Source organism: Cherax quadricarinatus, chromosome 7 (assembly GCF_038502225.1).
Source record: "Cherax quadricarinatus isolate ZL_2023a chromosome 7, ASM3850222v1, whole genome shotgun sequence".
Classification (NCBI taxonomy): Eukaryota; Metazoa; Arthropoda; class Malacostraca; order Decapoda; family Parastacidae; genus Cherax; species Cherax quadricarinatus.
This window is the reverse complement of record NC_091298.1, coordinates 63,300,403-63,320,067: the sequence shown is the minus strand read 5'-3', so window position 1 is coordinate 63,320,067 and position 19,665 is coordinate 63,300,403. Positions and strand designations below refer to the sequence as shown.

General features: G+C 38.7%; 1 protein-coding gene across 7 annotated transcripts in view; it reads left to right on the top strand.

Annotated features, from left to right (window-relative positions):
* LOC128686933 (SOSS complex subunit B1) overlaps nt 1-19,665 on the top strand; it is a 90,647-nt gene that overhangs the window by 4,882 nt on the left and 66,100 nt on the right. The gene's annotated exons all lie outside the window — the stretch shown is intronic.

Below are 19,665 nucleotides of genomic sequence, written 5' to 3'. Positions count from 1 at the left end.
TTTCAGAAAGGGGCCTGAAACAGTCAAAGGGTTAACTTAGGGTAGAATTGTTCTTTAAGGTCTGCAAGTGTAGCACACAAAATAATGTGAAGGGATTGCACATTAACTAGTTTTTATGATTTTTCTGAGTAATGTGTAGGATCTGAAGTTGGAGTTAGGATTCTGAGTGCTGTCTTTTTTTTTTTCTGTAATAAGCTTGATTTAGTAGCTGGTTGTTAGGGGCAGTGCATAGATTCAATATATGACATGAATAACTGAGTTTATGTAAGGTTAATAAAGTAGTTTGTAGAGAATAACAGATTTTTAAAAGAATACCTACTGTGTTGGATGTATTAAAATTAAGTGTTGTCTTGGAAACTTAGAAATTTACCTATTTGTTTTCTTTAAACTTTGATGTTATTGGTTTGAGGGTTTGGATGGCAGGAAAGTTTGGAGGGAGGGGGTATAGGAGAGTTTGTATGTGAGGGGCTTGGACTTCATACAGTGGTCCCTCGTTTTTCGTAATTAATCCGTTCCTGGAGCCGCTACTATAAATGAAATTTACGATTTACGAATCAATTTTCCCCATAAGAAATAATGTAAATACAATTAATCCGTTCCTGACACCCAGAAGTATTAAAACAAAAAAATTTTTAACATGAAATATACATGTAGTACATAAACAATACAATGGGAAATGATGAATGAAACATTAACAGCATAACACTTACCTTTATTGGAGATTCTTCTTAGTGTATGGGAGACTGGAGGAGGAGAGAGAGTGGATTGTTTATAGTTTGGAAGGGGAATCCCCTTCCATCAACACCTCAGGTACCATTTGCTTTTCTGGGGTTGCTTCTCTTCTCTGTTTCTTAATGCCACTAGGACCACCTTGAGAGTCACTGGAGTCCTGTCTCACAAAATAACTGTGGAGAGAGCTCTGTTTCTGGCATCTCTTTAACACTTCCCTAAAATGGCCCAAGACTTTGTCACTGTACATGTTGCCAACATGGCTTGCAACAACCTTGTTAGGGTGATGTTTCTCCATAAAGCTTTCCATCTTACCCCACATAGTAAAAATCTCTTTAATTTCTGAAGAAGGCACCTTCTTCCATCTCTCTTCCTCCTCCTCTGCAGCAAGATTCTGAGCTGCGATGTGTTGCTCTTCCTGCTGAAGCTCTTGCAGCTCCTCAGTGGTGAGCTCTTCATTGTGGTCTTCCACCAATTCTTCCACATCCTCCAAACTCACATCCAACCCCATGGAACTCCCCAGTGCCACAATTGATTTTACAACAGACATAGGCTCATTAGGGTCAGTCCCAAATCCTTCAAAATCCCTCTTGTCGACACAATCTGGCCACAATTTTCTCCAGGCAGAGTTCAAAGTCCTGGTAGTCACTCCCTCCCAAGCCATACCTATAAGGGTTATGCAGTGGAGGATGCTGAAGTGTTCTCTCCAAAATTCCCTTAGGGTCAAGTGAGTGTCTGTGGTCACAGTCAAGCACCTGTGAAACATTGCTTTTGTGTAGAGTTTTTTAAAGTTTGCAATAACCTGCTGGTCCATGGGTTGGAGGAGAGGAGTGGTATTCGGGGGCAAGAACTTTACTGTGATGAACCCAAACTCCTCGAAAATTAGGTCATCCAAGTTTGGAGGATGAGCAGGTGCATTGTCCATTACTAGCAGGCACTTGAGATCCAATTTCTTTTCCAGGAGATACTCCTTCACACTAGGGCCAAACACTTCATTGAACCACTCGACGAAAATTTCCCTCGTGACCCATGCCTTACTATTAGATTTCCAAAACACACACAATTTACTCTTCATAACATTGTTTTTCCTGAACACTCTGGGATTTTCAGAATGGTACACTAGTAATGGCTTCACTTTGAAATCCCCACTAGCATTAGCACAGAACATTAGCGTCAGCCTGTCTTTCATAGGCTTGTGTCCTGGCATTGCCTTTTCCTCTTGTGTAATGAAGGTCCTCTTTGGCATTTTCTTCCAAAAGAGGCCTGTTTCGTCACAATTGAACACTTGTTCAGGTTTCAGTCCTTCAGCCTCTATGTACTCCTGGAATTCATGCACATATTTTTCAGCCGCCTTGTGGTCCGAACTGGCAGCCTCACCATGCCTTACCACACTGTGTATGCCAGTACGGTTCTTAAATCTCTCAAACCAGCCTTTGCTGGCCTTAAATTCACTCACATCACCACTATTTGCAGGCAATTTCTTTACCAAATCTTCATGCAACTGCCTAGCCTTTTCACAAATAATCAAAGTCATAAGAGTATCTCCTGCTAATTGTTTCTCATTTATCCACACCAATAATAACTTCTCAACCTCTTCCAGTACTGGTGATCTCATTTTTGTCAGCATAGTTACTCCCTTTGCAACAACAGCATCCTTTATTTCCTTTTTCTTGGCCACTATGGAACATAAGGTTGTGTAGGGTTTCTTATACATCCTGGCCAGTTTGGCCACACTTGTACCACTTTCATATTGTTCAATGATGGTTTTCTTAAATTCAGTCGTATTTCTCACCTTCTTTACCACAGGCTTGGCACTAGGAGCTTTCTTTGGAGCCATGGTAGCTTATTTAGTACTTGCAAGCACTAAAATAAATGGAATATTATGAAATATTTCGCTGGAGCACGTGAGGGGACCTTCGCTCACTGGTAAACAATGCCAGACTGGCTGCTGCCACTGGCTCACGCCGTGGGTACGCGTCCCGGACGAACTACGACTCGCGAGTCAACCTATGAAAAGCGAGTCCATGTTTATACGAAAATACCCCTATGATTGGCGAAATTTACGATTGCCGAGAACTACGAAAAGCGAGGGACTACACTGTATATGTAGACATATCATTTAAAGTTTTGGCATTATTTAAAGATAGGGCAATTAAAAAAAAATGAATATGTATAAATATACAAGTAGTATCATCAATTTTTTTTCATTCAGTTTTTGGGTTCAGTAAATCTTTACAAAATGAATTTCTGAGCTGTGATCAAGCTATTTTCTACTTGGATTGTGTGTTCATTTAGCATTCCTAGATTTGATAAAGAAATTATGGATGTGCCAGAGTGGTCTTATTACGCTGGACACCAACTCAAGACTCCCATTACTGTACAATTATGCAGTGCCATCCACAAGAAAAAGCCCATCATGGTAATAGCCAGATGGTAATTTTTTTTTTTCTTTAGACACATTGTAGATTAATTTTTACATGTATTATTGTATAACCAGGCAGCTACAATGTTACATATTTACTTTGTAACAAGGTAATTAAACTGTACATTATTGCAATATAACTGGACGCTCAGTTTACCAAAGCTGAACAAATGTCTTTGCAAAACATATCTGTTATGTAAAAGTTTAGCAAGAACTTTGATTATTTTGTTTTGCGAGGATTGAGCTTTAGCTCTTAGTCCCCTCTGAAACACTCTAACTCTTGACGGACAAACTGTGAGCTGTACGTACAGTATGTGTGTATGTAAGCAGTGTGCTATAACTACAGTTAATATTTTCATAACCAGTTTATTAAAACTGCATGAATCTTAATCAGGTTAATTCTGTGTTTATGTATAAAATTTTGCTCCAGTTTAAGTATTTTGCTACTTTACCAATTAGTTTAAAGTGTAGTCTCTACCAGTTAGTCAGAATTATAATTTTTATGATTTGTTTCATAACTGTTATTGTGTCTGTAATCTTTTAAATTAAATCTTGAGAAATGAAATATTTTTTTTTTTTTTTTTTTTTTTTTTTTCAACAAGTCGGCCGTCTCCCACCAAGGCAGGGTGACCCAAAAAAGAAAGAAAATCCCCAAAAAGAAAATACTTTCATCATCATTCAACACTTTCACCACACTCGCACATTATCACTGTTTTTGCAGAGGTGCTCAGAATACAACAGTCTAGAAGCATAAACATATCAAGATACACAACATATCCCTCCAAACTGCCAATATCCCAAACCCCTCCTTTAAAGTGCAGGCATTGTACTTCCCATTTCCAGGACTCAAGTCCGACTATATGAAAATAACCGGTTTCCCTGAATCCCTTCACTAAATATTACCCTGCTCACACTCCAACAGATCTAAGACTACTGTGTAGTTTGGCTCTTCACATTTTAAGCATATAAAAATATGTAATTTATATAATTTAATTTCATAAACTTAAAGGAATGAAAAATGTTGTGAATTCTTGCCAAGATTGTGCAGGGATCAAATTTAAGCAGTTTGAAATCTGCTTCTAAGGTTTTTATTGAACAATTTTGTACTCCAGATACTGTATCTAAATATCACATGGTTGAATGAAGCTTGTGGATAAAATCACACAAAATACTACGAGCCATTTTTTTTATTATGAAAATGTTTTGCATCATTTTTTGAGAGTTTATCCGCTTATCAATTCACTGCCTCTTTCACCTATCCGATGATGCTGATGTTGAGTACGGATTGCAATATAATGCTACAGAAAATGTAGTACAGCCTCTCTTCACTTAACAATAGAGTTCTGTTCTTAAGACTACGTAGGTAAACAAATTCATACCATAATGATAGTGGGTTTGTGTCATCCATCTTTGATATTGTTTTAATGTCACCTTTGCACCATTTAAAACATTTCTGGTATATTTTTAAATGTTTATACAGTAGTGTACTGTATATTGTAATAAACAGAATACAGGAAATCAGCTCTAATATACTTTATTTAGGTATGCATACTGGGCAGAGCCCATCGTAAGTCCGATTCGTCGGTAAACGAGTATGTCACTAAGTGAGGAGAGACTGTATATAAGTGGTTTTATTCCCAAATAAGCTGATGTAGAAAATATTGGTTACATAAGGTTTAGTGATTCAGAGAAACATTAAATATATTCAACTATTTGTCTTTGACTTCTGCAAGAAATATACTTGCATGCAAAAATTTTCAGGCTTTAAGTATAATGTACTATTGCCAGAAGGTATTTAGTACTTCATTAAGTCAGGGATGAGATCTCTGTTTATTTAGGAATTATTTCCATAGATTTTAGCTGATAGAAACAACTACAAATGCAGTAGCATGCCTGCTGGAAGTCCAAGCCCCTCGCACACAAAACCTCCTTTACCCCCTCCCTCCAACCCTTCCTAGGCCGACCCCTACCCCGCCTTCCTTCCACTACAGACTGATACACTCTTGAAGTCATTCTGTTTCGCTCCATTCTCTCTACATGTCCGAACCACCTCAACAACCCTTCCTCAGCCCTCTGGACAACAGTTTTGGTAATCCCGCACCTCCTCCTAACTTCCAAACTACGAATTCTCTGCATTATATTCACACCACACATTGCCCTCAGACATGACATCTCCACTGCCTCCAGCCTTCTCCTCGCTGCAACATTCATCACCCACGCTTCACACCCATATAAGAGCGTTGGTAAAACTATACTCTCATACATTCCCCTCTTTGCCTCCAAGGACAAAGTTCTTTGTCTCCACAGACTCCTAAGTGCACCACTCACTCTTTTTCCCTCATCAATTCTATGATTCACCTCATCTTTCATAGACCCATCCGCTGACACGTCCACTCCCAAATATCTGAATACGTTCACCTCCTCCATACTCTCTCCCTCCAATCTGATATTCAATCTTTCATCACCTAATCTTTTTGTTATCCTCATAACCTTACTCTTTCCTGTATTCACCTTTAATTTTCTTCTTTTGCACACCCTACCAAATTCATCCACCAATCTCTGCAACTTCTCTTCAGAATCTCCCAAGAGCACAGTGTCATCGGCAAAGAGCAGCTGTGACAACTCCCACTTTGTGTGTGATTCTTTATCTTTTAACTCCACGCCTCTTGCCAAGACCCTCGCATTTACTTCTCTTACAACCCCATCTATAAATATATTAAACAACCACGGTGACATCACACATCCTTGTCTAAGGCCTACTTTTACTGGGAAAAAATTTCCCTCTTTCCTACATACTCTAACTTGAGCCTCACTATCCTCGTAAAAACTCTTCACTGCTTTCAGTAACCTACCTCCTACACCATACACTTGCAACATCTGCCACATTATGTTTTAAATATTTGTGTGTAGCTGTTCTAGGAACAGCAGAGATCTAGCAGAGGTGGTTAGTAGTCTTAAAGATGATTCTGTGGAAGAAATACTGTAGATTTATATTTGAGGTGCATTTGGTTATTGGTACAGTTTATTTGTATAAAAGACAACCATTGGAGAATAAATTTATTTCATTGTATGGTGACCTCTGACTTTAAAGTTATGGGTCTTTTTTTTTTAAGCCCTTGTGGCTTAGCACTTTTTTTTATTATAATAATAATATGGGTCTTTTAGAGTCACTTGATGAAAGGGATAACAAGTGATGGATTCTTTGCAGTGTACGTAGTAGTATCCCATAGATGACTACAGTAAACTCTCAAATTTTGCGCAGTTGTGTTCCTGACACTGGCACCACATGTGAAATCATGCTATGTAAAGTGAAGAACATGGAGTAAATGAATTTAAGTTCTTTATTCCAAGAAAGCTAAGCCATTTTTTTTTTTAATTGTAAAGGTAATAAAAGTTTTTGATACCTTACAGTGTAGATGTTACTGCTTGTTGATCTAAAAATGTGTTATAGGATTGATGTTTCTGTACTAGGCTTAGTTGGATGTAATGAGGTTTAGACAGTCATAAACAAAAGGACATGTAGCTTGAGAGGTTATGTAAAAATTTCCTTGCCTTTTAAATTTTTTTTTTAACATGACACGTCTCCCACTGAGTTAGGGTGACCTGAAAACAAAGAGACACTTTGTTTATAAAGTGTTACTTCTTTTGTACATTTAATAATTTATACAGGAGAAGGGGCTACTAGCTTCTTGCTCCTGGCAGTTTATAGTCTCTTGCGAGATGCATGGCTTATGGAGGAAGCACTTTTCTCCATTTCCCCATGGAGTTTGCCTTTAAATATGGTTGGTATTAGTTGTTGATTATGAAATACAAGTATGTGGATAGGGTCAGTGTGGCTATGTGTAATACCTGTACAAACATCTGGTAGGTAGTACCTTTTCTTAGATCTGGGGAAAGGTATTTGTTGACTTTAGTTTTGTGTGTATTCTTTCCAAAGAAAATGGTCAGGGCATTCCTTCTGCAGAATATGAGGTTGTTTCAATAAGAAGTAGCTGTTATGTTTCTCAAAACCCCCAGCATCACCAGCTGTGACAGTATCTACTATTAATAATAATAATACACAATTTTCTCAGCGTGAAAAAAATTTTGCAACATATTTTTATTTTGAATTTCATGATCTTGCTCATTGCTTTAAAAGTGAAGATGGTTAATGTGGCCTTGCTGGTTCATAGATATGGTTGGAAAATTTTCCATGGCCTCTTGATCAGCTAATGCACTCGTACATTTTACAATGCATTTTTTTTGTTTACTTTAAAAATGTGCTAAAAATTGACTAGAAAGAATTTTATCCTACCTTAAATTACTTGCTCATCTTCTTTGTTGCCATAGAATTCTGTGGAGATGATTAATGTGGCCCTACTTATCCACAAACTTGGCATGTTAAGAAACTGGAGAAATTCCAGACATATTTGAGGTGTATTCCTGAGGCTAACAGAACTGAATCTAACAGCATTGGAGGACAAGAACTGGGGAAGATATGATAACAACATACAAAATACTCAGAAGAATTTATAGGGTAGTTGGGAGAGGCTGAGAGGTGAGAAACAGATACTCAAGCAGACAGTTTCAAATTAAAGGAACAGGTAAGCCACAAAGATGTCAGGAAGTATTTGCTCAGTCTTGGAGTGGTCAGGCAGTGCTGTTTGACCCTAGTAGGTTTAGTGCTTTTTGATTGTAATAATAATTAGAATGGTCAAGAGGTTGAATTATTTTGAAGTGGTGGTAGAGGCAGGCTCTGTGCCTAATTTTAGAGTAGGGTCCACAGAGCTACGAGGGAGTGATTCTTGCAGCACTTATCTGTATTGCATCTATGCCTGTGTCATCATTTGCAGTTGTCTCAGACTCCCTTAGTGCTTTACAGGCTATACAGAAATTTGATACACCTCACCCCTTAGTCCTCCGTATCCAACTTTGGCTATGCCGCATCTTTACCAAGCATAAAGATATTGTTTTTTGTTGGGTCCCTGGTCATGTTGACGTACAGGGCAATGAACAGACAGGCACTGCTGCGCGGTCAGCAGTATATGACCTACCAGTTTCATATAGAGGTATCCCATTTACGGACTATTTTGCTGCAATAGCTACCCACCTTCACACCCGTTGGCAACAACGTTGGTCTACTATGCTTGGTAACAAACTTCAGTCTATTAAACTGAGTATAGGTTACTGGCCGTCTTCTTGTCACCAGTGTCGAGGTTGGGAGACTACTCTCTCCCGTCTTCGCATTGGCCATACTTGTCTTACTCATGGTTATCTCATGGAGAGGCACCCTGCTCCTCTCTGTGAGAATTGTCAGGTTCCATTATCAGTCAGCCACATTCTGTTAGACTGCCCACTTTATCAGCGAGCATGCAGAATTTACCTCCATCGTTGTCGTCTTTGCTCCGCTGCTCTCTCTTTACCTTCCCTTCTCGCTGAGGGACCCACCTTTCATCCAGACTCTCTCATTGACTTTTTGACAACAACTGACTGACTTCACAAACTCTGATACCTTCAGCCCTTTCTACCTCAATCTCTTGCTACCCTCTACCCTCGCACTATCCCCTGCCCCTCTGTTTTCTGTAACCTCCTGATCCTCCCCCCTTCTACCGCCCAGTACCCTTGCTTCCTTCCCTACCCTGCAGCGCTGTATAGCCCTTGTGGCTTAGCGCTTCTTTTTTATTATAATAATAATACGAGGGAGTGAATCTGGCACTTGGCAAGTTAACAGGTAGGGTAAAGATCTGAGAATCGACCCCTGCAACCACAAATAAGCGAGCACAGTGCACCACATTTAAGTAATCCAAGACATTTCCTTAGTGTATAGGGGAAATATTCCACATGAGATCCAGCTTGATTTCAAAATTTACCCAAACTTTACAACTTTGTTTCATGAAGGAGTAATATTTGGAAGAAAATTTCAATGGCTGTATAACAACAACAAAAAAAAGCAGTACGAAAAAGCACAGTGTGAGAGTACTGTATATCGCCTCAGTTTTTCCCAGTGTCTGAACAGAATATATTTTCCGCCTTTCAGGCAAGATAGATTAGCTTAAATGGGAAAGACAGGTGCCTTATTTTTTCTTATTTTTAGTCTCTATTCTATTTAAATTCTTTTTGTACTAAATGTTTAAGTATGTGTTATTTGCTTTTAAATTTTCAAATAAAATTACTTGTTTATGCATCATTAACAAAATTACATTAAAATGTAATTTTTATTTACAGCTCATCACACAGTTCTGATGTGTAAATACTGTAATTTGTACATAAAGTGAGAATGAAAATTGCAAAAAAGCACTCGAATGCTCCTCTATTCTTTGTTTTTCTATTTGGTTGATACTTTCATCTTTATACACAGTGTGTCATCTTCATGTTTTACAAAATTAACTTTCTGAAGATAACATGTTCAACATTTATATGCATTTTGCTGTATATTTAAGATTTCTATGGTATAATAATATCAGCCATTTTTTTTCTTTTATTAAGGAATTTTGAGATCCAACTAAATTTCTCACAAGACCATATGTCATATGCTCAGCAGTATCTTTTTTTGAAGTTCAGATTTGTTCTTGTCATGATGTGTTGAACTAAGGAATGTAAAGGCCATTAGTTTTACTTATCTGTTTATGAAGATTCCACATTGGAATAAGAGTGTATCATCTATTCCATCATCCTGAAAGAAGTTATCATCCCTCTAGTCGTTCCCCGGCAACTTTATGTTCAGTTGGGTTTTGATTGAGTCATCCATCCAGTCATACCTTGGCAGAAGGCATCATCAATATAATCATCTCTTAGCTGAATTTATTCATTCAGTGCTGTTTAGAATAAGGCATGTTTCATTTAGTCACATTTTTACCTGAGAAAAACCATCTGTTCAGATGGTTCTAGACAGGGCTTTCGTTTCATCAACACTGTGATGACTTTGTTCATTTAGGAACTTCTAGATAATTATATGAAGGTATATTGAAGTAGAATCAAGTCATTTAAAAAATCACTCTCAATGAAATTTATGAATTTTTATTTTAGAAGTATATAATTGTACAGTGGACCCTCAGCTAACGATGGCATCACCTAACGTTAAATCCAGCTAATGATACATTTTAACGCAAAAATTTTGCCTCAGCTAATGCTAAAAAACTCGCCCTACATGATTCGTTCGAGATGTGTCCACATGTGGCCTGAACACCAGTGTTTACAAGCCACCAGTGCCGTCGCATCTACGCATACATTCGGTACATTTCACATTATCCCAGTGTTTTTAGTGTTTGTAGCTGCAAAATAAGTCACCTTGGACCCCAAGAAAGCTTCTAGTGCCATCCCTGTGGTAAAAAGGGTGAGAATTAGTATGAAATTGTAAAAAGATATTAAGGAAATGTGTGCAAAGTGGCTTGAAGTGCAAACCTTTATGGATGAAAATCACCCTCACACAGCTATTGCAAGCCGTGCTGGTGACTGTTACAATGACAATGTTGTGAACCACTTTAGACAAATCATAAAGGAACGAGAGGTACCGAGCTCTATGGACAGATATGTTGTGCGACAGAGGTCCAGTGACTCTTAAGCTGGTCCTAGTGGCATAAAAAGAATAAGGGAAGTAACCCCAGAAAAGGACTTGATACCTCAAGTCCTAATGGAAGGAGATTCCCCTTCTAAATATTAACAACTTCCACACTCTGCCCTCCTCCCATCCCATCAATCATCACCAGATCTTCAATAAAGGTAAGTGTCAGTTTGTGTGTATTAAAATTAATATTTCATGTGGTAAAATTTTTTTTTTTTCATACTTTGGGGTGTCTTGCATAGATTTGATTTCCATTATTTCTTATGGGGAAAATTAATTCAGCTAACGATGAGCTCTCAGGAACGAATTAATATCGTTAGCTGAGGGTCCACTGTACTTTAAAAGGCATTATTCCCATTGAACTGTAGTTTTTATTAATTAATACTTAATTATACTGTACTACTAATCAGTAGTTATAACCATTACACGAAGTCTGATTTCCTTATAAGTAAATAACCTTGTGTCAGTTTCTGCAGAGTACAAGTCTCATGCGTATTATGGAAAATGCCACTTCTTTTTATTTTTATGTCTATCATCAGTCCCTATACTGGAATCCTGAATCTCTTCATTGCCATTTCAGATTTGCAGCTAACTGAATTGCCATTAATCTGTTTGAGAATGTATAGTAAATCATCAAAAGTTAATTATCCATCCATTTGTTTGATGAGTTGTCACTTAGTGTGTTGGTTGAATTTGCCATCTGATCTGCCATAAGCTGAGGCCAACATACATCCAATCTTCCCTAAGTTGAGGCTGTCATCTATTCAATCCTCCATAAAGTGAGGTTATTATCTGTTCAGTCTTTTGTGACTGCGGGTACCATCCGTCCAATCTTTGGTTAGCCGAGGTCATTGTCCGTCCAGTCTTCTAACTGAAGCCAATTTCTAGTACCTGGTGGTTATCATCCATCTAGCACTCAAATAACTGAGGCCGTTGTCCATCCCATTTCCGCTGAAGTCTTCATTTGGATTCATGCACTAAATGAAGCATTCATTTGTCCACTCATCTACTGATTAAAGTCATTATTCATCCAGCCTTCCACTAAGAGGCTGTCATTCATGCAGTCATCTACCAGTAGATCTTTCATTGTTATTTACAAATGGACCATCATGTTCAATCTTCCATTAGGTTAGGGTATCATCCAACCATTCATCTGCCAAATGAAGCTATTTTTGATCCAGTCATATACTATGGTTATTTGTACCATCTGTATAGGCTTTCATTACGGCCTTTATCCACTTCATCTTTCATTAGCTAAAGCCATCATTTAACTGTAGGTACCATTCATTAACAGGCCCTCTAGCCTCATATTAAATAGAAGCAATCATCTACTAACCGAAGTCATCATCCCTCCAATCAACCATTAAATGAGGCCATGATTTGTTCATTCGTGCAATAATCTAGGCTGCCGCTTTGCAGTAGTCATTCATTCCTCCTTTGTTATGTATTCAGTTCTTCAGTAGTTTTGTATCACATCCATCCAGCTTTCTGCTGCTAGTCTCCCTCATCAGCTCAGTCTTTCTGTTGGTTTCAGGTGTCAGTCATCCAGTTTTTGACTGGCTTCAACCTTATGTCCAGTCTTCTACATGTTTAGCCCATCATTCATTCAGTCCGTTAGTCCAACATAGATTTGGCAGCTAATACTGTAAAATAGGGAATTTGTTAGGTGAACTGTCAGTAATAAATTACATAAACTGTAACAGTTTGGACATTGTAAATTTTTGTGGTAAACATTTGCATGTAAGGATTTTACATTTGGGCAAGTCTTGTATATTTTTCGTCATTATGTGCAGCTGCAGCTACAGTACCTGTACTTATTTACTGAAGAAGTGCTATATTTGAATGAACAAGTATATTCAACAGTAAGTTGCTGCATTAATATACTTCAGTAATAAGTCTTCAATATTTAGTTTTATTGTTTGTAGTTTGTAAATGTAATAATTCTCATACAGTGAATGGATGCATTTAGGATAGGTACTGTGTGTTGCACTTAAATATTTTATGATTGTGGTTAAGCTTATATGAAGTAAGAACTTTTCTGTAAGTGTTAGCTATTATTAAATCGAAGATGGTTTAGCACTCCTGTTATAGGTAGTAGGTTGGTAGACAGCAACCACCCAGGGAAGTACTACCGTCCTGCCAGATGACTGTGAAACAAAAACCTGTAACTGTTTTGCATGATGGTAGGATTGCTGGTTTCTTTTTCTGTCTCATAAACACGCTAAGATAACAGGGATATCTTGCTACTCCTACTTACACTTTGGTCACACTTCACAGACACGCACATGCATATATATATATACATACATCTAGGTTTTTCTCCTTTTTCTAAATAGCTCTTGTTCTTTTTTATTTCTTCTATTGTCCATGGGGAAGTGGAAAAGAATCTTTCCTCCGTAAGCCATGCGTGTCGTATGAGGCGACTAAAATGCCGGGAGCAATGGGCTAGTAACCCCTTCTCCTGTATACAATTACTAAAAAAGAGAAGAAGAAAAACTTTATAAAACTGGGTTGCTTAAATGTGCGTGGATGTAGTGCGGATGACAAGAAACAGATGATTGCTGATGTTATGAATGAAAAGAAGTTGGATGTCCTGGCCCTAAGCGAAACAAAGCTGAAGGGGGTAGGAGAGTTTCAGTGGGGGGAAATAAATGGGATTAAATCTGGAGTATCTGAGAGAGTTAGAGCAAAGGAAGGGGTAGCAGTAATGTTAAATGATCAGTTATGGAAGGAGAAAAGAGAATATGAATGTGTAAATTCAAGAATTATGTGGATTAAAGTAAAGGTTGGATGCGAGAAGTGGGTCATAATAAGCGTGTATGCACCTGGAGAAGAGAGGAATGCAGAGGAGAGAGAGAGATTTTGGGAGATGTTAAGTGAATGTATAGGAGCCTTTGAACCAAGTGAGAGAGTAATTGTGGTAGGGGACTTGAATGCTAAAGTAGGAGAAACTTTTAGAGAGGGTGTGGTAGGTAAGTTTGGGGTGCCAGGTGTAAATGATAATGGGAGCCCTTTGATTGAACTTTGTATAGAAAGGGGTTTAGTTATAGGTAATACATATTTTAAGAAAAAGAGGATAAATAAGTATACACGATATGATGTAGGGCGAAATGACAGTAGTTTGTTGGATTATGTATTGGTAGATAAAAGACTGTTGAGTAGACTTCAGGATGTACATGTTTATAGAGGGGCCACAGATATATCAGATCACTTTCTAGTTGTAGCTACACTGAGAGTAAAAGGTAGATGGGATACAAGGAGAATAGAAGCATCAGGGAAGAGAGAGGTGAAGGTTTATAAACTAAAAGAGGAGGCAGTTAGGGTAAGATATAAACAGCTATTGGAGGATAGATGGGCTAATGAGAGCATAGGCAATGGGGTCGAAGAGGTATGGGGTAGGTTTAAAAATGTAGTGTTAGAGTGTTCAGCAGAAGTTTGTGGTTACAGGAAAGTGGGTGCAGGAGGGAAGAGGAGCGATTGGTGGAATGATGATGTAAAGAGAGTAGTAAGGGAGAAAAAGTTAGCATATGAGAAGTTTTTACAAAGTAGAAGTGATGCAAGGAGGGAAGAGTATATGGAGAAAAAGAGAGAAGTTAAGAGAGTGGTGAAGCAATGTAAAAAGAGAGCAAATGAGAGAGTGGGTGAGATGTTATCAACAAATTTTGTTGAAAATAAGAAAAAGTTTTGGAGTGAGATTAACAAGTTAAGAAAGCCTAGAGAACAAATGGATTTGTCAGTTAAAAATAGGAGAGGAGAGTTATTAAATGGAGAGTTAGAGGTATTGGGAAGATGGAAGGAATATTTTGAGGAATTGTTAAATGTTGATGAAGATAGGGAAGCTGTGATTTCGTGTATAGGGCAAGGAGGAATAACATCTTGTAGGAGTGAGGAAGAGCCAGTTGTGAGTGTGGGGGAAGTTCGTGAGGCAGTAGGTAAAATGAAAGGGGGTAAGGCAGCCGGGATTGATGGGATAAAGATAGAAATGTTAAAAGCAGGTGGGGATATAGTTTTGGAGTGGTTGGTGCAATTATTTAATAAATGTATGGAAGAGGGTAAGGTACCTAGGGATTGGCAGAGAGCATGCATAGTTCCTTTGTATAAAGGCAAAGGGGATAAAAGAGAGTGCAAAAATTATAGGGGGATAAGTCTGTTGAGTGTACCTGGTAAAGTGTATGGTAGAGTTATAATTGAAAGAATTAAGAGTAAGACGGAGAATAGGATAGCAGATGAACAAGGAGGCTTTAGGAAAGGTAGGGGGTGTGTGGACCAGGTGTTTACAGTGAAACATATAAGTGAACAGTATTTAGATAAGGCTAAAGAGGTCTTTGTGGCATTTATGGATTTGGAAAAGGCGTATGACAGGGTGGATAGGGGGGCAATGTGGCAGATGTTGCAAGTGTATGGTGTAGGAGGTAGGTTACTGAAAGCAGTGAAGAGTTTTTACGAGGATAGTGAGGCTCAAGTTAGAGTATGTAGGAAAGAGGGAAATTTTTTCCCAGTAAAAGTAGGCCTTAGACAAGGATGTGTGATGTCACCGTGGTTGTTTAATATATTTATAGATGGGGTTGTAAGAGAAGTAAATGCGAGGGTCTTGGCAAGAGGCGTGGAGTTAAAAGATAAAGAATCACACACAAAGTGGGAGTTGTCACAGCTGCTCTTTGCTGATGACACTGTGCTCTTGGGAGATTCTGAAGAGAAGTTGCAGAGATTGGTGGATGAATTTGGTAGGGTGTGCAAAAGAAGAAAATTAAAGGTGAATACAGGAAAGAGTAAGGTTATGAGGATAACAAAAAGATTAGGTGATGAAAGATTGAATATCAGATTGGAGGGAGAGAGTATGGAGGAGGTGAACGTATTCAGATATTTGGGAGTGGACGTGTCAGCGGATGGGTCTATGAAAGATGAGGTGAATCATAGAATTGATGAGGGAAAAAGAGTGAGTGGTGCACTTAGGAGTCTGTGGAGACAAAGAACTTTGTCCTTGGAGGCAAAGAGGGGAATGTATGAGAGTATAGTTTTACCAACGCTCTTATATGGGTGTGAAGCGTGGGTGATGAATGTTGCAGCGAGGAGAAGGCTGGAGGCAGTGGAGATGTCATGTCTGAGGGCAATGTGTGGTGTGAATATAATGCAGAGAATTCGTAGTTTGGAAGTTAGGAGGAGGTGCGGGATTACCAAAACTGTTGTCCAGAGGGCTGAGGAAGGGTTGTTGAGGTGGTTCGGACATGTAGAGAGAATGGAGCGAAACAGAATGACTTCAAGAGTGTATCAGTCTGTAGTGGAAGGAAGGCGGGGTAGGGGTCGGCCTAGGAAGGGTTGGAGGGAGGGGGTAAAGGAGGTTTTGTGTGCGAGGGGCTTGGACTTCCAGCAGGCATGCGTGAGCGTGTTTGATAGGAGTGAATGGAGACAAATGGTTTTTAATACTTGACGTGCTGTTGGAGTGTGAGCAAAGTAACATTTATGAAGGGATTCAGGGAAACCGGCAGGCCGGACTTGAGTCCTGGAGATGGGAAGTACAGTGCCTGCACTCTGAAGGAGGGGTGTTAATGTTGCAGTTTAAAAACTGTAGTGTAAAGCACCCTTCTGGCAAGACAGTGATGGAGTGAATGATGGTGAAAGTTTTTCTTTTTCGGGCCACCCTGCCTTGGTGGGAATCGGCCGGTGTGATAATAAAAAAAAAAAAAACCTCCGTAAGCCATGCATGTCTTAAGAGGCAACTAAAATGCCAGGAACAAGGGGCTAGTAACCCTTTCTGTATACATTACTAATGTTAAAAAGAGAAAATTTTGTTTTTCTATTTTGGGCCACCCTGCCTAAGTGGGATACGGTCGGTTTGTTGAAAGATGATGATTTACAAGAAAAGTAGTATTTGATACATTAATTAGTAGCTAGTCTGCATCCCAGAGTAATGTTGGCCTGCCTAACACTTGTCTGCATCCCATGGTGATGCTGACCTTCCTAACACTTGTCTGTATCCCATGGTGATGCTGGCCTGCCTAATACTTTTCTCCTCCTCAGGCTGATGCTGGTCTGTTTAATACTCAGTGTCCTGGGATGATGCTGGTCAGTTTATTACCTAAATTCTCAAGGTGATGCTGGTTTGCCCAGTGACTCTTGCCTTGGAATGATTCTGACCTACCTCATGCTATTCTGTATCCAGGAGTGATGCTGGCCTACCTTGTGCATCTACAAAGGTAGTGCAGTGTAAATCATCATCTGTCCCAAGGTAATGTTAGCATGGCTCACTTCTTTCCTGCTACATCTCTAATGTTGGATTATGCTAACTCCCATATTTAATTTTAAAAAGAAATAGATGTTAAGTCTCACTAAGACACTTTGAACTTCAATTTCTGAAGAATTAATAGTGGGTGTGATCCTAAACTTTAATCATGATTCCTAATTACCACTTGCAACCCCTCAAGGAAGGTTCCTTGATGTTGGTGAGGGGCTCTTGATTTAGGGAATTGGATCTGTGCTCCAGTTCCTCGAATTAAGCCTGAATGCCTTCCACATCCCCCCCCAGGCGCTGTATAATCCTCCGGGTTTAGCGCTTCTCCCTTGATTATAATAATAATAAATACCACTTGCTAGGTGAAAGTCATTCATTTTTTTCCTGGGATGTAGATTTTATGATAAAAACAAATTTGGTTCTGTCTCACTCTTGTACATTATTACCTTTTTAAATATTTTCGTCTGTATATTTCTTCCTGTGGATGTGTAATGTCACCATGGTTGTTTAATATATTTATAGATGGGGTTGTAAAAGAAGTAAATGCTGGGGTGTTCGGGAGAGGGGTGGGATTAAATTATGGGGAATCAAATTCAAAATGGGAATTGACACAGTTACTTTTTGCTGATGATACTGTGCTTATGGGAGATTCTAAAGAAAAATTGCAAAGGTTAGTGGATGAGTTTGAGAATGTGTGTAAAGGTAGAAAGTTGAAAGTGAACATAGAAAAGAGTAAGGTGATGAGGGTATCAAATGATTTAGATAAAGAAAAATTGGATATCAAATTGGGGAGGAGGAGTATGGAAGAAGTGAATGTTTTCAGATACTTAGGAGTTGACGTGTCAGCGGATGGATTTATGAAGGATGAGGTTAATCATAGAATTGATGAGGGAAAAAAGGTGAGTGGTGCGTTGAGGTATATGTGGAGTCAAAAAACGTTATCTATGGAGGCAAAGAAGGGAATGTATGAAAGTATAGTAGTACCAACACTCTTATATGGATGTGAAGCTTGGGTGGTAAATGCAGCAGCGAGGAGACGGTTGGAGGCAGTGGAGATGTCCTGTCTAAGGGCAATGTGTGGTGTAAATATTATGCAGAAAATTCGGAGTGTGGAAATTAGGAGAAGGTGTGGAGTTAATAAAAGCATTAGTCAGAGGGCAGAAGAGGGGTTGTTGAGGTGGTTTGGTCATTTAGAGAGAATGGATCAAAGTAGAATGACATGGAAAGCATATAAATCTATAGGGGAAGGAAAGAGGGGTAGGGGTCGTCCTCGAAAGGGTTGGAAAGAGGGGGTAAAGGAGGTTTTGTGGGTGAGGGGCTTGGACTTCCAGCAAGCGTGCATGAGCGTGTTAGATAGGAGTGAATGGAGACGAATGATACTTGGGACCTGACGATCTGTTGGAGTGTGAGCAGGGTAATATTTAGTGAAGGGATTCAGGGAAACCGGTTATTTTCATATAGTCGGACTTGAGTCCTGGAAATGGGAAGTACAATGCCTGCACTTTAAAGGAGGGGTTTGGGATATTGGCAGTTTGGAGGGATATGTTGTGTATCTCTATACGTATATGCTTCTAAACTGTTGTATTCTGAGCACCTCTGCAAAAGCAGTGATAATGTGTGAGTGTGGTGAAAGTGTTGAATGATGATGAAAGTATTTTCTTTTTGGGGATTTTCTTTCTTTTTTTTGGGTCACCCTGCCTCGCTGGGAGACGGCCGACTTGTTGAAAAAAAAAAAAAAAAAAAAGGCTGTTAGGTTCCCAACCCCAACAATAAGCAAAAATTGCCAGCAGGTGGAAAAGGAGCATTTTTTCAATACTGAATGCATCTGAAAGCTTGGTACAACTAGATATGAAGAAAAAAGATACAAAAGTAAAATAAATACACAGTACACATAATACTTACCTTAAAATGTGGCACTGGTTGCTCTTCCATAAACTACAGTTGTGCAAAAATGATGGAAAGGTTGAAAAAGCACTGAATATGATGAATGGCTCAATTGAAAAACCAACAACGTGGAGCACTGAAAATAGGGTGCTGAATAAGCAAGACGCTTCTGTGTACTGACTGATACCATTTTCATGTATGTAGTTTGCAGAACTCGTATATCACATTTTTATTTTGAAGTCACTGATTCCAGTTAATATCCTTGAAATATTGCTTTTGATCTGCATATTTACCCCTTCATTTGGAATGCCTTATGCTAGGGAAGGACTCTTAATCCAAGGAATTTTATTTTTTCCCCCTTGGACCAAATTGATTGCCTCCTATTTCCCAGGTGCTATATGACATCCCAATAGATTTAGTGCTCTGTGAATGAGAACTTATAATTTAGTAAATTTTTTCCTTCCCTAAGGTCATATTTAGTGGCAAATATTGTTTTCACAATAACTTGATCACTTTTTCCAATAGGGTTTTGCCTGATAAATCACTCAAAAAAAAAAAAAAATTATCATACACCTATAGTGTAACTGACAAGTTTGGCTTGGAAAAAAAAAAAATACATACTTTATCTGGTTGCTGTAAGGGTAAATAATAATCTCTAGCTTGTACAAGTTTCATTTATAATAATGCAAAAAAATTTAACATGCTTATAAAGCAATAGTGACAAAATTCTTCCTTATGAAAGCTGCCTTTGCGAACATAATTTGTCAAAGCGTGATAATGCTGGTCACAGTGTTGTTGACATGATGATTAGAAACATCACCAGGTATAATTTTCTGTACTATATACTGTATGTGTATTTGT